The sequence below is a fragment of the Carex rostrata genome, chromosome 1 (assembly GCF_964058835.1).
Source record: "Carex rostrata chromosome 1, lpCarRost1.2, whole genome shotgun sequence".
NCBI classification, from domain to species: Eukaryota; Viridiplantae; Streptophyta; class Magnoliopsida; order Poales; family Cyperaceae; genus Carex; species Carex rostrata.
This window is the reverse complement of record NC_135918.1, coordinates 18,776,567-18,801,615: the sequence shown is the minus strand read 5'-3', so window position 1 is coordinate 18,801,615 and position 25,049 is coordinate 18,776,567. Positions and strand designations below refer to the sequence as shown.

Sequence of the window (25,049 nt, the reverse complement as noted above, 5' to 3'; positions counted from 1 at the left end):
AAATCAAATTTAGTGACATTTTTGTAACTTTTTGCATGAAAAAGTATTTAGAGCTGACAAATGAATCTATTTCTTTAGCAAATTTATATTCAAATATTTAGAAAGAATTCTTACAATCAAGTCTATTTTTTTTCTTCATAATAAGTTTCATAATAATTGTAATGTTATATCACTCTTAATAAGAAAAATTTCCTTAGTCTTTAATTGCATTTAAAATATTTTCAGTTGTTTAGTTCGTCTTTAATTCTTACCGAAATTTTTATAAATAACCTAAAAAAATCAAAATTTAAAAAATAACTTAGTTTTTTGGAAAATTCCAAAACTAACATTTCTACTGGATTAGCTAACCTGGAATTGAAATATGTACCTTCTCAGTGACAATGCCAATAGCAAGAGAAAAGTGATGTCTGATATCAAGGTTAGAAATTTCAGACTATATCTAATTAAAGAAGTTTTTAATTCAATTAGCAATCTTAGTTATCATATTACTAAGCTCCATTGCCTTGCATTTAAACCCAACAGGAGAAGTCTGACATTTATTTTTAATTTTGTTTCAAAATTTATTCTTGTGTTTTTGTTGAGCATGTGACATGAAGCTTATAATTAGAACCAGTGTACTTATTCTTTAATTTGGACAAGTAACTGTTCATTTTCTAAAAGAAACCTTACTTTTTATATTTGTAGTATACTTCTTTATATATCAAAAAATGATTCTTTTTTTCTATATCGTTAGTTAGGTTCTTTTTAATGATACTTATCTTTGTGGCATCAATTCCTGTAGATGGTAAAGAAGGCCCCGCTGATATCTATTTACTTTGGTGCTGAATTGGATGCAGAGATAAAAGAAAATGTTAACTGTTCTTATGAAATGATAAAAAAAAATCTGCTTATCTTTTTTTATAAAATAAGAGAAATATCTAAAGTTGCTAATCATCCTTACTTTGTTTCAGGGAATAAATCCATGGATTGAAATTGATGGTGGTGTGGGGCTTATGAATGCGTACAAGGGTAGTTCAACAGACTGATACTTTTTGTATTTGATGTTCATACTATAACATTTATCAGGCCTATTTTTTCCTATTGATATTGTTTACAACTTGCAGTGACATCAGAGGCCAATTTTTGCATGGAATTATATAACAATAGTGCTATATGAGCAAATATGAGCAATATGAGCATTAGGTGCTATATTTGCAACTACCTATTTTTTTCTATTTCATATCCTTGGATATTGTTTTGGCATATATATGTCATCAGGAAGTACTAGAAGGCGACTGAAGCGTACATGGTCAGGTTGGAGGATACAGGTCTCTGTGTGATTCATGCCAAGCGTACATGATCGTGTAGATTGTTTGTCTAAGTAGATAGATATATCTGATAATGGGCTAGATTTGTGCAAGATTTGTTCTTGGGTAGAGTAATTTCAGCTTACTTGGGTTAGATTTGTGCAAGATCTGTTCTTGGGTTGGATTTGTGCAAGATCTATTTTTGTCTAAGTAGATAGATATGTCTGGTACTGGGTTGCATATAGGTTAGTGACACAAATAATTAATGCATGTTTTTGTTTCTTTCTTGTGATATATTATATTTATTTGGCTAAGAATGAAATGGATGATCTAGTCTTTTCTTTTTTAATTATTTGAATTGAAGTGGCGTTTAAATATATATATATAAACACCAACGGTTCAAAAACAGATGGTAAAGTGTAATTTCAACCGATGGTGAAAGTTTTTATTTGTAATAGTGATTAGGTCTATGGTTCAAATCACGCTAGGAGTAAACTTGTGAAGAGTTTTACTTGTGCGTTTCAGCCAATGATATGACTGGAATAAAAACGATTCGGCCGAAATTGGATGAAAAATTCACATACTGCATAACTCGGCCTGAAATCGGATTGGTACAGCCTAATTCTGGTCTCTTGAAGTAACTTCAAATTAGTCACGAGCCTAACAATGTTTTTCCTTCTATGATACAACAGTACTGATGTTGTCGGTCTCTTGAAGTAACTTCATAGTAGTCACGAGCCATATATAATGGCTTGGATTCCTCACTGTGGTTGCATTCAACTACAAAATTAGAGAGTCAGTGCAACTTGCAATATTGAAAAAATATATCGCGAGTACAGATTGGGTGAGCTAAACCAAAAATTGTGTTCAATTGAGACTAGTTATTACTAATCAATTAATTATTTATTAATTAATCTGTGACATATAGATTTCCTCTGGACAAGCTGTACAACACAGTCACGGGAAGTTGTACCGTTGCATGGTTAGGGGTGCAAACGGATCGGATACGGATCGGATAGTGCTCAACCCATATCCGTATCCGTATTTTTTTTTCGGATACGGATACGGATCGGATAGTAACCGGATACGGATACGGATCGGATATTAAACGGATACAGATACGGATCGGATATTTTCGGATACGAATACAGATACGGATATAATTCGGATTTCTAATTCGAAATATATATCTAATTAACTTGTTACACCATTACAAAATATATATCTGATTAACTAAAATTCACCAACATAACTATAACTTTAATTAAAAATACCAACACAAAAGATATTCTAATACAAAAGATAAATAGACACAAATTTTTTTTCTCAAATCTTAACATATCCGGATGGAATATACTAGCATGCTATGCATAGCATAGAACCCTCCATGCAACGGCTCGGATTTCGAGTTCAAAATCCTAATGGTCGATCCGAACCGTTCATCTTGTTCTCCATATTAATATGTGTTTGGAGACCAAATTTTATATTTTTTGGAATTTTTTTACTATTTCTTTAGATTTATTGAAAATCGCTGTTTTTTTATGGTCCAGATTTGCTGAAAACAGCGATTTTCAATAAATCTAAAGAAATAGTAAAAAATTCCAAAAAAATGTAAAATTTGGTCTCCAAACACATATTAATATGGAGAACAAGATGAATGGTTCAGATCGACTATTAGGATTTTGAAAACTCGAAATCCAAGCCGTTGCATGGAGGAGTTCTATGCTATGCATATTCCTATCCGGATATCCGAAAAATTAAAATATCCGGATCCGGATAATTATCTGTATCCGTATCCGATTCTGAAACTCAACCCGTATCCGTATCCGAATCAGCATAAAAAAAAATCCCTATCCGAATATCCGAATCCGCAAAAATTCGGATACAGATCCGGATTCGGACGGGTAATATCCGACCCGTTTGCACCCCTATGCATGGTGCACAAGATAATAATAATAATAATATAAGCTATGTAACTCCAATTGTAGCCGCTAGGAGGGAATTGACTACTCACCTACTTTGGAGTCCATACGCTGGAGGATTTTTGTCCATCGAATCTCTTCTTTTAAGCACAAGATAATAATAATGTAAGCTATATATGTAACTCCAATTGTAGCCCCTAGGAGGGAATTGACTACCCAGTACCTACTTTGAAGACCATACGCTTGATCCCATATGTAACTCCAAAATTCTCAGTTACATCTTCTTTCTCATGGGTCCATGTTCTTAACTCATCAACCGATATGATCACTTAGAATCTCAATTCCAACGAATTATTTACTTCTAATTCTCTTTACAATACCATTCAGGAAGGAGTTTACCCATGTACAGAGATTAAAAAAATATTTGGAAAGTGAGAATCATAGTAGAAATTATCGGTATCGGGATCGGGATTGGGATTGGTTCCGACCGATACTGATACAGGATCGGTGTATCGGTCAGTATTGGCGATTCAGATCGGAAAATCGAACTTTTTGGCCAGAAGTTTGTTTTACACTAAAAAATAGAAAAAAAATTGATAAAAAATAATTTGTCAATAATTTATGTTTAGAATTACAATAAAATAATCCACTAATACAATAATATAATACAAGCATTAAAACTATAAACACACTCTTTCACTGCTAGAAACTATGTCGTGCTGGCTGGATCACTTCATTGTTGTTTTTATTATGATAAAAATGAGGATATTGTTGCCCGGAACAAAAAAAAGAAGACATTGTAGAACCAAATAAAAGATTGTTAACATCTTTAATCACGGGTTCATATTTCTCTATTTCAGCATAGTTGATACTTGATACTCTATTTAATCAATGAATGTGACGAGTTTTCAGCATGTGCATAGTTTATACTCTATTTAATCAATCACGGGTTCAAGTTTTCAGACGAATAATGACCATATTCAGACCAAAATGGCAGAAATTGGACGAAAAACAAAAAATCCGTGAGTATCAGCTTAGTATTGGATCAGTGTCGGCTAATACCGATACGTATCGGCCGATCCAGATCGGTATCGGCCGATAATTCCTACTATGGTGAGAATATCACGTAGGATGCAAATCTTTGCTTGGCTGGCAATTCAAAATAAAATTCTAACAACCGACAACTTGATGAAACGAGGTCCCTTTTAAGCATCTGCTACCTCTGCAAACAAAGTGTAGAGACGGTGTCACACTTATTTAATGAATACCTCTTCTCCTTATCTCTATATCAATCCTTACAAACTATGATTTTACCATTGCTTTCACATAGATATGGTGAAATGATGAATGCCAAACCTTTGTGTGTTATTCTTCAAAATAAGTATTCTATGCAGTCGAAAAGAATCTTCATGATTGCCATCTTCATATTATGGAGAGAGCGATGCAATCGAATCTTTAGAGACAATTTTTGTTCTATTTTCCAGTTGGTTGGTCAAGTGGTACAAGAGATGTAATTTTTATTTTATCTTTGCTCAATACTCATTGAGCAATTTCTTCCTTTTTGACTCTTTTGATTTGTATCTTACATTGAATTTATCAATAAAATATAAAATTAGGGGCTTGAACCCTATCTTATTTTTAGAAAAAAAAAATCCTACCAACTTCATTTTTTTTCTAATAAAAATATTGAATAACAGACGAAATTTTGTTGGCCTACCCTTCTCCCTCATTCCCTTCTATCCCCCCATGAAATATTCTCTCAAATTGCTCGCTTATCTCCCTTCGTTCTCTCATATTGCCTCTCCCCGTTTTGTGTTCCTATTCTTAGAATTACCTTCCATCTATGTTGCATGAATACGTGTACGGGTATTATATCTGACACGATACAGATATGATACAGATACGACAATTTTAAAAATTATTTATACAAATATGACGATACAGATCTGAGTTTTGTTCTTAGTCACTAACCAATATACAAATATAATATAAAATGAATTTCATTTGGCGGTGTCAAATTTGCTTGGTGCATGACAACAGTGAAAGAATCAGAGGAGAATTAAATTGAGTGAGAAAAATAAGGGACAATGGTGAATGAAATATTGAAGAAAATTGAGAGGAGAAAGTAGAGGCGTCGGTAGCTCGATGTGGCCAGTAAATGAAAAAGTCAGAGAAGACGACAACATGTTGATTTGCTTAGTTGATTACTTGCTTTCATGTGGCTGCTCTCGAACAACTCGATCAACTCGATTCTGAATAGTGAGTTGACTTCGAACCTTGTCGTGCCCAACGTTAAAAATGTGCGGATTTCAAGTTATTCCTAGCTCCTTCCAACTAATTTTCTAGATTCTTGATTGCTTGATTATAATTGTTGATTTGGTTTGCTTAATTTTTATTGCTTGCTTATAATTGTTGATTTGAACTGCTTGATTGTTATAAAGTATTGATCAATTATTGGATAACGGTTCATGTTTATAAGGCATGCATAATTAACATAGCATATAGGTATTGACCAAATATAAAGTGATTGAACTGGAATTAGTAGATGTTTTAATAACAGCCTCGTTAATTTGTTAATCAAACCAGTTGGTATGGTGACAAACTATAGACATAGAACTTAAGTCCGGTATTTGATGGTTCCCGTATAAATTCTTGAGACTAGAGCATGTCATGATTTTAATTATTTGATTTCATGATTTTAATTATTTGATTTAACACTATTTGAAAAATAATTTGGCTTGTTTGATTGCTATTTTCATTATTATTGATGGTTGACGTACCTCATGTTCGTTTATCAGAAATATTGTGAATGCTTGAAATGTTATGGTTTTCAAATTGCATGCTATAAATGCTTGAAATGTTTATCAGAAATATTTGAAGAACATGCTTTTGTATGTGGATGTCGAATTTACTTAGTATTTGTTTTTAAGTTAATTATTGTTTTTGTTAAACACTTGAGTGTGCCCTGTTATTGTCTATTCAGTCTTTTAAGCTGAGTTGTTTGAATGTTTAGTAAAAAACACAAGAGCATATTTGGCAAAAAAAAAAAAAAAGTTGAATGACATTACAAAGCAGGGGCGGATCTAGACTTTCAAACTATGTAGATCAAATGTGAATAGAGGTCAAACATATAAATTTTTTTTACTGTAAATGGAAGTCAATTTCACGCTATCTATAATATTAACCTTTAAATTATATTAAAAATAAGGTATATATATAAAAAAAATTGAAATTGAATGGGGTCAATTGACCTCCATTTAAGGTAGATTCCATAGTTCCAAAAATCGATCGACTCGGAATCGGACGGGACCGGGCCGAGTTTCACTCAAGTTTTGCTCCTATGCAAGTTTCTCAGCGAAAATCGGATGAACAGTGCTTGACTTAGCCGATTTATCCGATTTTTGGACCGAGTTAGGCGATTCGATTCTCACGAGTGCGGGCCGATTCTCTCCCGATTATGTATTTTTTTTACATCAATTTGAGTTTATCCGAAAGAAACCTCGTCGATTTGGGAAGAAGATATGAAGGCCCTGTGGAGAAGAAAGGTCCAATAAATATATTTTAAATAGACTCGGTGTAGATGTTCAATAAGTATAGTAATAGAAAAATCTTTTGATTCAAGGTGAACCAGGAACAACGAAACAAATGGGAGATGGGGGCCACATGTAAGATTTAATGAAATCTGTCTAGCGTAAGGAATCAACGAGCGTGAGTATTTTTTGGACAGACAACCCTTTTTCTTGTCCTCTCCATTTCGATTTTCATTGGATCCATCCATTTCATAGTTTTTTGACATTTAACATTTGCTTTTGAATTGTTTTTTTTATGTTTTTTAACTCATTTTTGTTTCCTTTTCTTTCTTTATTTTTCTTCTATATATTTATTATTGTTAGGAATCAAAATTATTTTTTTTACCATTTGTTTCCTCTTTTTTTGGCTACAAACAAGCTTCTGCCGAATAAATCCGAGTTATCGATCCGATTCTTCCGATTCCGGCCGATTCATCCGATTTCGAGTTTTAGAACCATGGTAGATTCACCTCTGCCACAAAGCATAAGGGCATATTTGGCAAAAAAAAATAAAAGTAAAACCTTCAGTCAAGTATTTTCTTATATGAATGTTCAGCTCTATAATAGGTGGGTACATCTTACCTAGTATATTTCAGTTTTCTTAAGATATGTTTTGGTGGTGCACTACAAAATACCATATGAAATTAGAACTTCATTGGTTACTGGTATAATGTGGAGAAAACCGGTACACAGACTTTAATTAAGCACAAAAATTATATTAGCAAAAGAAACACTGAATGATCAACAGCATCCTCTGTGTACAGGACTATGATTGGCGGAGAAAAGATTAAAGTGCACCACAAAGCAATTTGGAAGTCTCCGGTACGGCGGTACCGCCAGCTGTTTGAATTTTCGGATAACTTTTGCTCAAGGAAAAAATTCTCACTCAAGATGTCATGCAACGCAAAAATATGGGGAAATATATTTGATGTCACACGTGCCAAAACTGTCCCTGCTCCGAGACGGTACTACACCTGATCTTTCTATGTCCGAACTCAGTGGAGGTTTGGCACAAAATTGCGGTCAGTTTGGGGTACAGACTCATGATACTGGCATCGACGATTGAGGAGATATGGCACAACTCTTTCAATTATGCAAGAAGAATGGGTAGACAGCGCCTTAGAGAATGGAATCTTTATTCATGTGTGCTTGCTAGTTGCTAAGACATATGGAAGAGGAGAAATGACAGGATTTTATCAAGAAGGATCCACTGGTTTGTGACTTCTTTTTGCAGAATAGGCAATTGTAGTTTTTTTTTTTTTTTTTTCCTTGATGTTTATTCTCTTCTAGATTATTAGTGTATTATCTCGCTGGTATGGAGAGAAGCAGTCTAGTATGTAGTCTGTTTTGTTCTCAGTAGCCTGTACGGCTGTACAGTTTTTGGATACATTCTATAAAAACTTTTAATTTCAATTTTTCATACATTTCTTTGGCAGCTGCTGCTAATATTTAAAAAAAATAAACACTTAAGCAAGAGCAAGGATAAAAGTGTCATTTTCATTTAAAATGAAATCATTTCCTCTTATTATATGGACTTTTCAATCAAACACTAGAAATGAATTCAATTTGTTTCTATTTTTATTCTGATCAACACAATTCAATTGAAAAGCATTTCGGACTTTTCAATCAAACACTAGAAATGAATTCAATTTGTTTCTATTTTTATTCTGATCAACACAATTCAATTGAAAAGCATTTCTATTGAATACTATTGAATTCAAATCAATTGAACTTTGTGTTCCGATCACATTGTTAATTGCACTCCTGTCTCGTATCCATTATGCTATGGATCAAACAAGGACCCTAAAGCAAGCAACCATGTCAACGTTTTTTTTTGTTTTTGATTTAGTTTTATTTTTCTTTGAAGATTGAAGAATAGCGAAAATACCAAATTTCTTACTACGACACCTAAAACCAAACATAGTTTTATTTAATTTCAAAAATCATTTTGGGTAACCAAAACTAAAAAGGAGAAATTTCACATGGAATATTTGAAATTTCATAGAAAAGCACGGATTTTATTGAAGCCACATCATATTTACCAAAAGTACAATGAGACTTTTAAAGAAAATTAACTTTTCCTTTTAAAATTAAAAAAATGGTTTAGTTACACAAAATTTCAATGAATTTATTAATAAATGTGACCATAAAATTTTTAAAAATAAAATAAAGGGTAAAAATGCATTGACATTAGTACTACTTAACAATCTGCATCAACCCTTTCAGTAGTATATTTTTGCAACAAAAAGCAATCCCAATATATCAAACCAAATTTGTCCCATATAAAAAATCAACAAGCAGTCTTATTATGCACATGTCCATAAATAAATTAGCAATACACACCATATAAAATACACCGTATAACGTGACTAGTACAAGCTGATAAACTCAAAACAATTAAAACAACTCTTAGACATACAACACACAAAAAGTACAAGATACAAATAAATAGGACAGACAAAATATTGTATCACTCAAACTTAAATTAATGTACATACAACCAGTTTTCCAAGAACATTTAAAGCATCAAATAAGTTCGGCAGTTCCACAAAATTATACAATCCCCCATCAATAATTGTACCGGAGAATGAAGACTTAAGAAGATGGATACAACAAAAAATGGGCAAGTTAACACATGTAATATTAATTTAAATTAGGAGAAAATTAGGAAGTACCATGATAGTTTTCAGTGATACCTGTTTAATTAATAAGGATCAGCCATCGTGCTTCTCCACTTGATTTAATTTTGTTGCCTCATTCCATTTACAACTCATTCATCTCGAGTGGTAACAAGTATCACGGTAATAAGTATCTCGAGTGTAACAAGTAATCTACTCCCGTTATACTTATTACCACTCGAGATGAATGAGTTGCGAATGGAATGAGGGCAACAAAATTACATCAAGTGAAGAAATTATCTGATGAGAATGGCTGGTCGTTATTAATTAATTAGGTATCACTGAAAACTATTATGGTTCTTCATAATTTTCTCCTAATTTAATTTAATATTACATGCATTAACTTGCCCAAGTATTATCTATTTTTGTTCTTGACTTCAAATTAAGGGCTCCACAACGTTCCACATGTCAGTTTTGTAACAGAATGTCGTTTCTAAAAATCTCAATTCCACGACTGAAGGTGGAAGGATGCAAAACTGGTTCAGTTTTGTAACAGAATGTCCTTTCTAAAAATCTCAATTCCACGACTGAAGGTGGAAGGATGCAAAACTGGTTCAGTTTTTCTAACGGAATGTGCTTTGTAAAAATCTCAAGGGTTCGTGGTAGCAACAATCTCACAGGCATGATGAATCAAATCTGCTCGGAGAGGATAGAGATCCAATCTTTAAACATAACCAGGCTCTCTCAAGTCTTCAATCCTAGAGCAAAAGCACACAGCACAGGCCAGCCTCAAGCACCCGCAATGTTCCTCGTAACAGTGTTATAACAGAAATCATTTCCTGTCATGTGGGTCAAGTTAAGTCAGTTACAGCACCTATATCTACAAATTGTATCAGTGGACCAAGTTCATTTTTTTTTTTCTTTTTCTTTACCTGTGGTAAATTTGAGGCCTAATTATGTCAATTTCTAAAAATCTCAATTTCACGACTGAAGGTGGAAGGATGCAAAACTAGTTCATGTTGAGGCTTCTTCGCTCAACCGCACTGAGGTAAACCCACATAAGTCAATCAACTAAGAAGACAAAAAGCCATGCAAAAGAGGACGAACCTGTGGCTATCAGTGAAGGAAGAGGAAGAATCGACAGGAGATCTACGGCGACGGTGGCGGTGGCGGCGCTTCTTCCCTGATCCTTGATCCTTGCTCGCCTTGAGGGAGGATTCCTTGTGGCGGCGCCTCCTCCGATAAGATTCGCCAGAGGAATCGCTGGAGGAAGCTGTCGAAGAAACAGCCATGGCTGCCGCAAAGAGAGGCGATCCAGAAGGGTTCGATCTCTTCTTAGAGATAAATAAACTTATTATGGGCCTTGATTTGATTTGGGCTGGGCCTTCGAGAAGGGTTCGATCTCTGCTCTGATATAATAAATTTTATTATGGGCATTGATTTTATTTGGGCCGGGCCTTTTTTGTTGTAGATTAAAGGATAAATTGTTCTCGTCTCTTGCACCAGTCACAGTAAATTAGGCCTGGGTTGGACTTGAACTATATATCTGATTAAATCCAGGGAGAGATATTAACAGAATTATTTTGACTTTAAATAAACATTACTTATGTAGACAAAATTAAAATGGAAAATTTATAGTGTATTCACAAAAACTTTTGAAATAGCTGACTTTGTCATGAAACTAATTTAATTTTATTTTTCTATCCTTTTTATTCATTAAATATGTTTTTTAATTATTTTACAAGTTAAATTAAAAAATAAACCCTGTGGAGTCATTGTTAATTCGCTGGAGCTTCGAGGGCAGCTAATCAAATCTCTCTTCCTCTCTCTATACTCAATTTTGTCAGACAATTAGTTAATCTCTCCTTCTTATTAAGGAGCTTAATGTCTAGATCCTGCAAGGGTTCTGATTTACTGTTTTTTTCTCAGAATGATGCTCAGCCGTTCAATTTTCAGATCGCACATAGATGAATTTTCCAAATTATGAGCTTCAACACATAAGTATGCACTGGTCGCGCCGCATATGATCCCAGTGCCCGTAGACCGCGCGCCGCACCCATGGAACGCGTCTCTGAACCACGCACGGCACCTGCGGACCGAGCCTGTGCACCGCACACCCTTTTTCTTTTTTTCTGCTGAAGGCGGGATTCGAACCCAGTTGGGTTCTGTTGGTGCCAAAATTCTTACCACTACACTAGAGTTCACATGTGTTATCTTGTAGATAAATATAGTATTTAACTATTTTTCTCTACAAATTTGATTTAAATTATCTCTCATCCTTATTAAGGAGCTTAATGATTTCTACTACATAATTTGCTTCCGTTACTGTGCACGGACACGATTACTAGTATATATTTATATTGTTTGTTCAAAGGATTTCGAGTTCAAATATGACGTAAACTTTGGGATTAAGAGAGCGGCAAACAAGAGGATCAAGAGAGAATGACTTCTCAGGAGCATAGTGACAATTTAATGATTCGGGAAAGGTTCCGGTATAATTCACAATTATACATTGAGTCTGAATTGGAGATATTAGTTTTACAAGAGAGCAAAAAACAAAATCATGGATAATTCTTAAAATTCAGGAAAAAAATCATAAAATTCAAGAAAAAAAATGAGAAAAATTCAGGAAACTGAATAATACAAGAATTTATTTACCAACAACTAAAATCTAAATAATTCGTGAATCTTGTTACTATGCTCGGCAGACCTATAAAAAATGGCAGAGTGAGTTCTAATCGAAGTGTAAAAATGACAACAAGACCGGTGCTGATTTGGCCATATATGAACAGTTTGAGCAAAAGATTAATTGAGAACCATATGTGATTTGTCTTTCTGATGCTAGTTTTTTTTTTTGTCAATTAGTTTTCTATTTTAACTCTTTGTACGAATTTGGTATTAAGTCTGTGCAATTGGAGAGAATTTTTATTTATTTATTTTTAAAACAATTAAATGATTAGGTCACTTTCCAAATTATTTACTAAGCTCGATTGAAAAGGAAAATGTGTATTTGTTTTTAACTTTCAATATAACTAAATAATAAGGAAGCGTCTAATTGTCCACGACCTTTTGTCCACCATTTGTCCACAGCTTTGACTTGCGCGAATACTGTAAAATTACTTCTACATGCTGTATAATTATACAATATATCACATAAAAAATATCAGTTAATCACAAAACATCCAACAACTATTTGAAGTGGTCCCATGATAGTTAGAAAAAGATTCCAACTTGCACAATATGACAAAATAAATGTACTTTCAAACTGTACTTTCGAAAATTGCAGTTATAGGGAGTTATTGGCAGTTAGAGTTAGTTATTAGCGGTTATTGGCAGTTAGAGTTATTAGCGTCTGCACTGGATTGAATCTTGTATACCGTAAAATTGAATTTTGTATACTGTAAAATTGAATCTTGTATACTGTAAAATTGAATCTTGTATACTGTAAAATTGAATCTTGTATACTGTAAAATTGAATCTTGTATACAGTAAAATTTTCAATTGAATCTTGTATACTGTAAAATTGAATCTTCTACATAGTAAAATTTTCAATTGAATCTTGTATATTCTAAAATTGAATCTTGTATACTGTAAAATTGAATCTTGTATACAGTAGAATTTTCAATTGAATCTTGTATACTGTAAAATATATATTGTAAAATTGAATCTTGTATACTGTAAAATTTTCAAATAACACTGTAAATTTTCAATTGAATTGTCTATACTGTAAAATGTAAAAAATGTAAAAAATGCTGCATTTCAGTTTAAACTACAACCTGCAAACAATCATGTATACTGTAAAATTGCAAAATATAAACCATAAAATAATACCATGTATACTATAAAATTGCTAAATCTATACATACATCCATCATCACACAAAATCTGTTCACCACAAACAACATCTGTTCAACACAAGATAAAAATATTCACCGCAACATTCAAAATAGCATAATAGCAACAAAAAAAACTATGGACAAATAACTTTTACATTAAAAACCTCATGTGTTCATTGTTCGGATGAATAAGAAGCCTCATCACAAGAACAACACATTCTTTTGAGATGTCATTCTGCATAATAATAAAATAAACAATGAAACAAATTCGATTTATAACAAATAAGAATTACAAAATAATCTTACAAGTTATTTACCTAACTGAAAAGCATATGCAGTGTAATCATGCATACAAACCTGTATCATACAAAATAAAACGCATTAAAGAGTACTCAAGTATTTCAACAGCAAAAATAAAAAGATACTTACAGACAAATAAGGATTAATGAAGAACCATTTATCCTTGACAGGCGTCTCAAATTGCATGACACTCAGAACCATTTCAACCAACTACAAAACAAACTATCAAAAACATTCAAATCAAAATCAATGATATATCAAGTAAAGTAAAATTACTTCATATATCCAGTAAAATTACTTCATATATCCAGTAAAATTACTTCATATATCCAGTAAAATTACTTCATATATCCAGTAAAATTACTTCATATATCAAATTACTTCCTGTATACTGTAAAATTACTTCATGTATCCAGTAAAGTAAAATTGATTCATATATCCTGTAAAATTACTTATATATCCAATAAAATTACTTCATATATCAAATTACTTAATGTATCCTGCAAAATTACTTCATATATCTAGTAAAATTACTTCATATATCTAGTAAAATTACTTAATATATCAAATTACTTCATGTATCCTGTAAATTTACTTCACGTATCCTGTAAAATTACTTCATATATCCAGTAAAGTAAAATTACTTCATGTATCAAATTACTCCATGTATCATGTAAAATTACCATAGACAATTGAGCTGCTACTACTTGAAAATTACCAGAGACGATTGTGCAATGTAATCAAACTTGAAAATCTTTCGAAATTTGTAGTAAATTTACCAGACACGATTAAAAATAGATCTCCAATCCCATTGAACTCAAAAATTCGTGAAGAGCAAAGGTAAAACAAACAACAAATTGATGAAGGGAAATCAATGATTGAGGCTGTTGTTCCTCTTCGTTTGTCACCTATGCATTAATTAGGAATATCAAAATTCAAAATCGGTTTGATCAAAAGAGAAAAGAATTGCATTTAATTACCTTGAGACATATATAAATCTATCAAAGGACGTGTAGATCAAATCCGGATTCGGATTCAGACCGCGATTTGATCTTTAACGGCAAAATCAAAGCCGTGTAGATCAATTCTACCTCCTTTCTTGCCCCGAAAAGCAACCCTCCAGTTTCAGCCCTAACTTCCCTCTTGTAAGTATTAGTACCAGTAGCAAGAGCAAATCCAGTCTCTGCCCCCACCTGTCGTATGCTCGTACTCCGTCGCTGCCACCCGTTTGGCGCTGTTAGGACCTTGCTTGAAAATGATCAGTGTTAGGACCTTCCTGTTAGGACATTGCTTAAAATAATATAATAACAATTTTTAAAACATAAAGAAAAAGTGTCATTTCACTTGCACCAATCTTGTAAAATTCATCATTCAATGCTGTAACTTAAATAACAAATCTTATAAAAAATGTCATTCAAATTTTCAAACATCCAGAAACTTTCAATATGCATTAATACTGTAAAATTCATCATTCAATGTTGTAACTTGAATAACAAATCTTATAAAAAATGTCATTCAAATTTTCAAACATCCAGAAACTTTCAATATGCACCAATACTGTAAAATTCATCATTCAATGTTGTAACTTAAATAACAAATCCTACAAAAAATGTACTTCACATTTTTAAAATATCAAAATCGCAAATCTAAACTGGAAAATCACAAAATCGTAATATTTCAGAAAGAAATTTGTCAAAATATCATAAATCTACAGAAAATTATAAGAATAAGTGTAACCTTGAGTATGTGGATATCTATGTGCTCCCAATGATACTGGTAGCCGCTTTATTGATGGAAGTCTTATTCCCATCCCTTCCTTTGTCGCTAATGGACTTCAACACCAGCGCCTTCTTCATCTTGTCATAGGCGGTGTCGTGTAGATCTGGATCGAATAAGGGGAATGAGAGATCGGAAAGAGAGATCAGAAAGAGAGAAAGAAAGATCAAAACTTTTGTTTCTGTGAGAGAAAGAGAGATCAGAAAGAGAGAAAGAATAGAGAAAGAGATATTCAATTGAAAGAAGAGAGAAAGAGAGAAGAGAGAAAGAGAGAAAGAGAGAAAGAAGAGAGAAAGAGAGATGAGAAAGAGAGAAAGGAGAGAGAAAGAGAGATCAGAAAGAGAGAAAGGAGAGAGAAAGAGAGATCAGAAAGAGAGAAAGAAGAGAGAAAGAAGAGAGAAAGAGAGATGAGAAAGAGAGAAAGAAGAGAGAAAGAGAGATCGGAAAGAGAGCTCGTTAGAAGAAAGTGGGGGACCGACAGTTAGAATGAAAGTTGGATAAGGTTGTGGACAGATGGTGGACAAAACCCAGTGGACAGAAACCTTTTCTAAAATAATAAATTTAAAGAACAACAGGGATAAAAGAATAATGTTAATTTTTTATGTGTATATTTAATATTAAGATTTTTCTATAGAGAAATTGACTATTTGAAAGTTTTGATGAATACACTAAGAAATTTACCAATAAAAATATATATATAACAAATGTGTTGTATGAAGTCAAAGTAATTCTGTCAATATCTTCTTTCAGTCCTGTCCTAACAAAATTAACACAGTGCTCAAATTACATAAGATACTAGGATATACTATCTACAGGGAAAATAATTAATATGGTGCCTATAAATCTATTAGATATAGAAGTTCTCGTTTTGAGATTCATGCCAGATTAAAACTGACGACTCAGATTTCATTATACACGGTCAGGTAATATTGCCCTCTATCTGAATTCATACATAAATACTATCTACCTAATTAACCAAATCCAACAGATTATCATTAATAAATCATGGCAGCTAGCTATGATATAACAATAACTGCTCTATCGGATTCTATAGATCATGGATGAAATCCATTAGTATTGAATTTTTAGAGTGAGAAAGAGAATGATAAAAATACTGTATTATTGATTGTTGTTATTTTACAATGTCTGTACATGACTATTTTTAGGCTAAAATTGTACTAGTCATTAGGCTATTTTCTAATTTACAGAATTTGTAATCTATGTCTTAATTACAAGATTTACTAGCCGTTACTTAATATTCAGCTAGATACCTAATTAGTGTGACAGCTATACATTTGGGTGCTAAATTATTTGTTGCCTAAGTTGCCAATGATGAATAATATCTGAGGCAAAGATATCTATTCTTTAATACTCCCCGTCAAGTTGGTTTCGAATAAGTTAATTGAGCCCAACTTGCTAAGTATCCTTAGGTGACTGGCTTTGTCGAGCGCTTTGGTAAAGACATCTGCCAGTTGCTCTTTGCTTTTGACGAATGGGGTTTCTATTTCTCCTGACTGTACTTTTTCTCTGACAAAGTGACAGTCGACCTCTATGTGTTTTGTTCTTTCATGGAATACTAGGTTTGATGCAATATGTCGTGCAGCTTGATTGTCACAGTACATTTTCATTGCTCCCTTGTGCTCCATCTTCATGTCGCTAAGTAGTTGCTTGATCCAGATGAGCTCACTCGCAGTGGATGCCATGACTTGATATTCTGCTTCTGCACTTGACCTTGCCACCATATTCTGCTTCTTGCTCTTCCATGTGACCAAGTTGCCACCTACAAAGGTACAAAATCCCGTGGTTGATTTTCTGTCGCAGCTACCGGCCCAATCTGCATCAGAGAAACCAACCACTTCATTAGAATTATTTTTTTTATCCAAATTCCTTGACCTGGAGTGCTTTTCAGATATGTCAGTATTCTATCGATAGCACTTAAGTGACTGGTGCGTGGATCATGCATAAATTGACTTATAACACTAACTGCAAAGGCAATGTCAGGTCTGGTAACTGTAAGGTAAATTAACTTGCCTACTAACCTTTGATATTGTCCTATATCAGGTAGTGGTTCACCTTTGATATTGCCTACTAACCTTTGATATTTGTCTCCATTGGGGTATTGGCTGGTTTAGCTCCCAATTTACTTGAATGAGCTATTTCTATTCCTAGAAAATATGAAAGGTTCTCAAGGTCCTTGATATCAAATTCCTCCTTCAAATATTGTTTAACCTTTTTAATTTTCTCATTATTATTTCCAGGGATGATAATATCAACTACATAGACAAGAATAATGGTGGTGCAATTTTGTGAATATTTGACAAACACAGAGGATTCTGATGTGTTTTTATTGAAGTTAATTTTTAAAAGAGAAAAGCTTAGCTTGGCATACCATGCTCTTGGTGATTGCTTTTGTCACACCCCGCGGCCACGGGTCGTAACAGTCCCCCGCCGTAAGCATACAACGCCGTGTATGCTTACAAGGCTACTCACATTTCAAACCAAACAACAAGCAATTCAAACAAGTTTCTAATATATATATCAGAGTACACAGTCTGGTCAGCATATAATACAACAAAAGTATCTCATCCGGATACCAACCACGAGGCCTACCCTAAATCTATACAACAAAAGATATCTAGGGTCATATACTGGTAAGCTACTAAGGCCTACTACTCTCGTGCCTCTCCGGAATCAGTCGCACCAATACCTGTAAAATAACGGGGAAGGTGGGGGTGAGAATAAATTCTCAGTGCGAATTTGCCACATTTGAATTATTGGACTTGCAATCAAACTCTATATTCAATAATGAAACCCAAACAACAACAATGCAAACAGTTATATAAGAAAACATAAATAACAGAATGCCACTACTCGACAACAGTTAATCAACCTGAAACACAGTTTACGGAATTTCCAAGATGAATCTCAAACACAACATATATTTTGGCTTAACTCGATTCCTAACTCAGTTCAGTAGGGCTTGTAGCAATTACAGATGTTCTTTCGAGCTGAACCTTTATCAAACCCACATCTGTAGGGTTACTGACACCTACAGATGGCCAACCGCTGGACCCTTTATCTGACACCCATCTGCAACCGCTTGGCTTAACAGTTTATTAAGGTCTGGTTCAAATCATGTAAAGAAAATCCACTTTAGAATCGTTTCCAATATTCGTCATATTCAATCGACCGTTCAAATGCATTAACACGTAGGAAAATGCTACCGAGCCATAGACGTTACACAAGTCAACCACGATTTCCAATCACACATCTCATAACATAATCACCCTCCCTCGTCCCAACCGGTACTGGGAATATCGAGGGCCGTTCACCTAAGGCCATTTAGGATCCTGGGAATCCAAGTCAGCATACAGCCCGACTTGGCAAATTAATTGGATCCAAGTGCTTAACTTCGTAAATCCATTCACACACATATCAATTCCACTCGTGGTGACTTTAAATCAAAATCAGATCACAATAGATCGACATAACCTATAACCATACCAGTATGCAAATCATTCAATTCAGATCAATTCGAGTTTAATTTGATTGGGCTATGCAAATGCTCTACGCAATTCAGCGATGCAATCAATGATATTCAACATGACAAACGAAAACACAGTTTAATTCCTGAAAATAAAGTATCAAACAAGTCCAAGAATCCCGCACCTTATTATGACGAGCGTACCGCTTAGCTTAAGGATCGGACGTCTCGTATTGTCTAGCAAGTTCTTGCTCGACCGAGCCTACACCTATATTATACGTTTACTTGGTTTAATTCGGGTTCAGTGGTCCATACGTTTACTTAGGGTTGGTACAGTCCCAAATCAATTCTTTTCGGTTCCTTCTTTCTTACCAAAATCCTCTAAAACTACACAAAATCTCATCTAGGTCCTCTGGACCATACAACTCTCCATTTGGTGACCATCAATCACCGTTTCACTACTTTGGTTCTCGGTTCATTTCAATTTACCATTTGGTTAACCCTAATTTGGTCAAAACCTCAAATCAGCCGTTAAATGTTCTAAAAATTCACGATCAGGAGGCAACCCTACCGATTACAAGTCTAATTGGTCGGGTTAAGCAAATCAAATCACGATTATGCCAACTTTCAATTTTGGAACGAAACCCTAGAAATCAGATTTCATAAATCGGAAGAAATCGGAAGAAATCGGGAAAAAGATTGGCAAACAAACTAGTAAGGAGTGTAGAGGAACTAGTCCTCGAGCAATTCGAACACAAATCTCGGGTTTAAAACGAGAATCTGAGAAATCGAGAAAATTCGAGTTTTCGAAAGAAATAAGGAGAGAAAGAAATACCAAATAGAAGGGTTCGGAGAGATCCTCGGCTGCTTTCTCGGTTCCAAACTCGATTTCTCGCAACAATCGGGAGTCTGAAAGAAACGGAAACTCACGGGCTCTTTTCCTTCTCTCTTGGACGAAAATAACTTAGAAATGGGGAAATGGTGAAGTGAGAGAGAGAGAGAAGGTTGGATTTGAGTTTTAGGGCAAAAATCACCCTGAGTGCGGATGCCCCCATCCGCACTGCGGGTGGCTTGACCCGCACTCGGGACTTAGAAAGTTTTCAGACCAAAATCAAGAAAATCCGAGCCTAGTGCGGATGAACCGCACCCGCACTGCGGATGGACCCTTACCCGCACTGCGGATGGACCCTTACCCGCACTGCGGATGGACCCTTACCCGCACTGCGGATGGACCCCATCCGCACTCACTACTTAGCTGATTTTTGGTCCAACACAGAATTTTAATGAGTGCGGATGCACCCCACCCGCACTGCGGATGGACCCTTACCCGCACTGCGGATGGACCCTTACCCGCACTGCGGATGGACCCCATCCGCACTGAGCCTATAATGTTCTGAAATCTCGAAATTTCGACGCGATTTCAATTCACAATTAACTTACTTATTTAGGAAAACCTTAATTAAGGTTTAAACTTCCATTTTATTAACACAATTAACTTGATTCTTTCTTTTAAATCATTTTAATTTAATTGTAAAAATTTCGTAACGTAACAGCTTTAGCCCATAAATTATTTTCTTTAACTTACCCACCAATGTTGAATCCGATGCATTCCTATGACCTGGAGGAAGAGTCATGTAGACCTCTTCTTCCAATGTTCCTTGGAGAAATGCATTTTTTACATCCATTTGGAACAAGTTTCATCCTAAGTCGGTGGCTACCGATAGTAAAATTCTAAAAGTGTTCATTTTTGCTACTGGTGCAAAAGTTTCTTGGTAGTGAATACCATAAGTTTGGGTGAATCCTTTGGCCACTAACCTAGTTTTGTATCTCTCAATCATACCATCGCAATTATATTTGATTTTGTATACCCATTTGCAACCTACAGGTTTTTTGTTTTTTTGTAAATGAATAATATCCCATGTATTATTATTTTCTAAGACTTGAAGTTCTTCTTTCATAGCCTTAACCCAAACTAGACTTTGGTTGGCTTCATTAAAACTGGTTGGTTCGGTTTGATTGTTGATGCTACCCAAATAGGCCCGGTATGTAGGAGATACCTTATCATAAGAAATAAAATTTTAAATTGGATACATCACCTGATGGGACACATAATCCCTTAGTTTGATGGGAGGCTGAGTTTGTCTTACTGATCTTCTCAAAGCAGTTTCTTCTTGAGTTGCTTCTTCGCTTGAGTCAGTTTCAATCTCTTCTTGAGTTGTTTCTTCACTTGACTCAGTTTCTTCATTTTCTCCCCCTGAAGGGATTGCACTTGTTTCACCAGTGTGATCTCCTTCAACCTGTTCTTGATTAATTTCTTCAGGAAATATAAAATTATTTGGAGGCAATTGTATTGGTTGACCTTGTGCATTTCCTTGTTCATTTGTTTAATAATATGGTTCATTTTCAAAGAATGACACATCTCGTGAAATATAAAACTTATGGTTTTTTGGGTGATAACACTTATATCCTTTCTTTTCTAAGGAGTATCCCAAAAAAATAGCTTTAACCGAATTTTTATCTAACTTGTCTTGTCTTTTTATATGTACAAAACATGTACACCAAAATATTCTTATATGGTCAAGATCAATTTTTCTACCCTTAATAATTTCTAAAGGACTCATGTTCCTAAGTCTAGCACTTAGTAATCTATTTATTAGGTGAGTTTTCGTTAACACCGCGTCTGACCAATAAGTTTTTGGAACGTTAGTTTGAAAGAGAAGTGATCTAGTAACTTCAAGTAAATACCTCCTTGAGTATTGTCTCTAACACCACTCCTATCTTTTGTACAAGCTCTTGAGGCACTTGATGCTAACTTGATTCTCTTCGCACGTACCATGTAACCAGAGGAGACAATTCTATTCAATGGACAAACGACACTAAAATCACAACCAGAGGAGACGATGCTCTTCGATTCTGCCACTCAATACTCGATTCAAACAAAGAAGAAAAAGAAAAGGAAAGAAGGTTCAAAAAACGATTCAATTTTCAAAAAAAGGAAAGCGGTAAAAAAGGAAGGGTTTAAATAGGAAAGCGTGTGGCCGGTGGTTATGGCAGTTGAAAGCGCGTCGGAACTAAGCTAAAAGAGGAAGGTTTTTATACGCGGGGATTTTCGGAGGATTGGAGCCCAGGGATTATACCTTTTCTCAAAATAAAATGGTAGTTTTTTGCATAAGAAATGGTCTAAGCTTATCAGAAAACAGGGCTATTAATTGTCCTGAGGCCGAATAAGTAATTTTGTTGTTTCATTAACAATTAGGGATGTCAATGGCTACAATACAGATAGGTTACAAATATTTTTATACTCGTATCTACTGAAAATTAATTTACTCATATTTTACACTTATCTGTTAAGAATTGACATTACGAAATTCTATCCTTATCTATTAAAATTATTAGATAACAAAACAATAGCATATGAAAATAATAAATAAATTTAATCTAATAATTAATTTTATTAAATTTTACAAATGAAACATCAAAACTCACTAACCTCTCTTGATAAGCATATCACACTCTAATTTTGTTTGAATTGTTTAATTAGAATTTGAACTAATTTGGTTCGAAATAAAATGCACTGAACCTCTTTAATACCTGTTAATACGTAATAGCAATAAAGATTCCACATCCACATTAATAGCAAAACCTATACAAATTTTCATTCAACAAGACTATAATATATAGAACAAATAGTAAAATAAGAAATTATATTATTTTATTATAATATAAAATACCACACAAAAAAAACATGTATAAAATAAAAAGCCCTTCAACTAATTATTTTCTATGAAATACTGAATTTTGAACATATTTGCTCTCGTATAATATATATCCGTTCCAATCTATTTAATATATATAATTAATGAATATTGTTGAATAATTATTTTTTTCATTGGTCTATTTTTTATTATTAAAATATGTTATTTTCTATAAAATGCTTTTTATTTTTCTCTTATAATATGTTTACGTTATAATACACGAGCACAATACTAGTAATTACATAAAGTGGATTAAGCCAACAACTTTTTTAATTTATCATATTATTTATGTGCTCGTCCGAATTTTTTTCCTCATCTATTTTTAGAATGAGAACAGAGAAGGTAACACAAATAAGTGATATTTTAAGAAATAAAAAATCTTCAGATAAGAAATTGATTGTTATTATTATTTTTTTTAAAAAGGACAATTTAACCTATCTTATAAATCTTCTCTTCATGTGCCTTTTTGTTTCATTCATAATTGCTTGTCTTTCTTTTCTTAATTTATATTCATTAGCTGTATGATTTCCATAATTGGTAAAATAAATTCTTTGAGAATAATTTCCTTTAAATGAAATACTAGAAAGATGAAAGAAACCAAAAAAAAGAGTGCAAATAGTTTTTGCTATACTGAGAGGCGTGTTGGTTCACAACTAATTAACAATGCCAACAGGTCTTCAATCCTCTACTGAGGTCATGACATGGTATAGATTGAGTGATGTAAATTTTATTGTAAGTAACATTTCTATTATTTATAAAAATATTGGTTGCCATGCAACCAACCTTTAAAAAAAAAATAAAAAATTATCAACGCCACATATCTACATACATGTACAGTTTCTATTATATGTTTTGTTAAGGCAAATCATTAGGTGTTATATATTTTGCTCAGATAAATTACTACTTTGATAGCTGCTATTGAGTGTTGCTATTGATAAGAATATTAAATGTAGAAATGTAAAATAAATATGACATCTATTATAATTTATTCGAAAATTTGTTTACTATATGAATTGATTATTTAAGACAAGAAGTTTACTCATTATGAATAAGGAAAAACATTTTTTTAAGAAAATGAAGGACAAAACTGTCTATAATTTTAAAAAGTTTAGATAGTGTTGATAATAAATAATGTATGTTGTTAGTAAAAATTCCTGAAAAAACTGATAATTTTTTTTATATAGAAAGATGAAAGTCTAACATATCAATTTTCATTTAATTGTTCATAAGAGAAAATCATCTGATTTCGAACTCATTTCCTCTCAGATTAGGAGAGATGTACCTTTACTATTAAACCAAATGCTAGTTCTTAAAAAAACCTAATAAAACTGATTTTTGTATATGCAGTTTTCCACCTGCATATTAAGCATCATTTCTGCAATTTGCTTCGCGATTTTGTACTATTAAACTAGCAATTTTGTACTATTTCTGTTTTGGAACTGTGCCTTTCTAGTATTTAAGTACGACTTTATTTTTTTATAATATCAGAATATATAATGCTAGAAATAAAAAAAAAATGGATTTTTTTATTTTGTGTTATTTATAATTTTGGATTTGATCAAACCAAAAAGAAATAGATTGAAAGAAAAGATTTATTTGAAATATATAAAGTCCATAAAAGTTAATTCAGTAAAGTTTTTGGTGGTATTTTATTTGTATCTTGCTTCTTTAAATGTGAGAAAGTAACAATATGATATTTATAAAAATTTTGTCAACGTGGCATTAGAGTAAAATCATATTTAGTTAATATATAGTGTTAATAACTATGATCAAAGTGAATTATGAAAGTTACATTTTTTTTTTATTAAAGAGCTTCATAACATCTCCATTATGAAAGTTATTGCGAAAATAAAGTGCTAATAGTGCCATTATCAGTGGTACTAATTTTTTCTAGTTAACAACGACATAACTAATTTCAGAGAATATGTACATACAATATATAAATACATTTACAATTACTTGTCATATTTTACCATATTCTTCCGAGTGAAAACACTGTGTCGTACGAAAGATTAAGTGGTTTTCTAGCTACTACCATGCTTTTCAAAAAAAAGAAAAAGAAAAAAAAAAGAAAGATTAACATGCATTTGCTGCAAATAATTATGTGGACTTTGTTTATTACAAAATGTGGCACCACGGGATTTAAATTTGGTTAAAGTCTTCTGGTTCTAGTTCTAGTTCTAGTTTTAGTTCTAGAGAGGGAATAATTAAGAATTGCTCCAATTGGACATTAAAGAGTACCCTTCATTTTTTTTTTTTTTTGAAAATCTTCACAGAAGTTGCGAATTCGTGTGAGAGAATCAAACTCTCGATTTTTGAGTGCAACAACTCTAAGACTTTTTCTTAACTAATTATGTTATTTTTATTTTCTTTTGTTGGGTACCCCTTCATTAATATTTCGGAACCAATCATTTTCTGTTGTGGGTCTCACCATTATATTATATATTTCAAAGTTTCAACGAGTGAAGAGCAAACTCCTATTAGTCAATGCTTATGCTTTGTC

At 33.2% G+C, this 25,049-nt stretch overlaps 1 long non-coding RNA gene across 1 annotated transcript; it reads right to left on the bottom strand.

Moving 5' to 3' along the window:
- Positions 1–9,279: 9,279 nt before the first annotated feature.
- Positions 9,280–10,699, bottom strand: LOC144562559 (uncharacterized). Its single transcript, XR_013514151.1, has 2 exons — positions 10,503–10,699; positions 9,280–10,234 (listed from the first exon to the last, which is right to left on the bottom strand). It is a non-coding gene; the product is annotated as an uncharacterized LOC144562559 (long non-coding RNA).
- Positions 10,700–25,049: the final 14,350 nt, after the last annotated feature.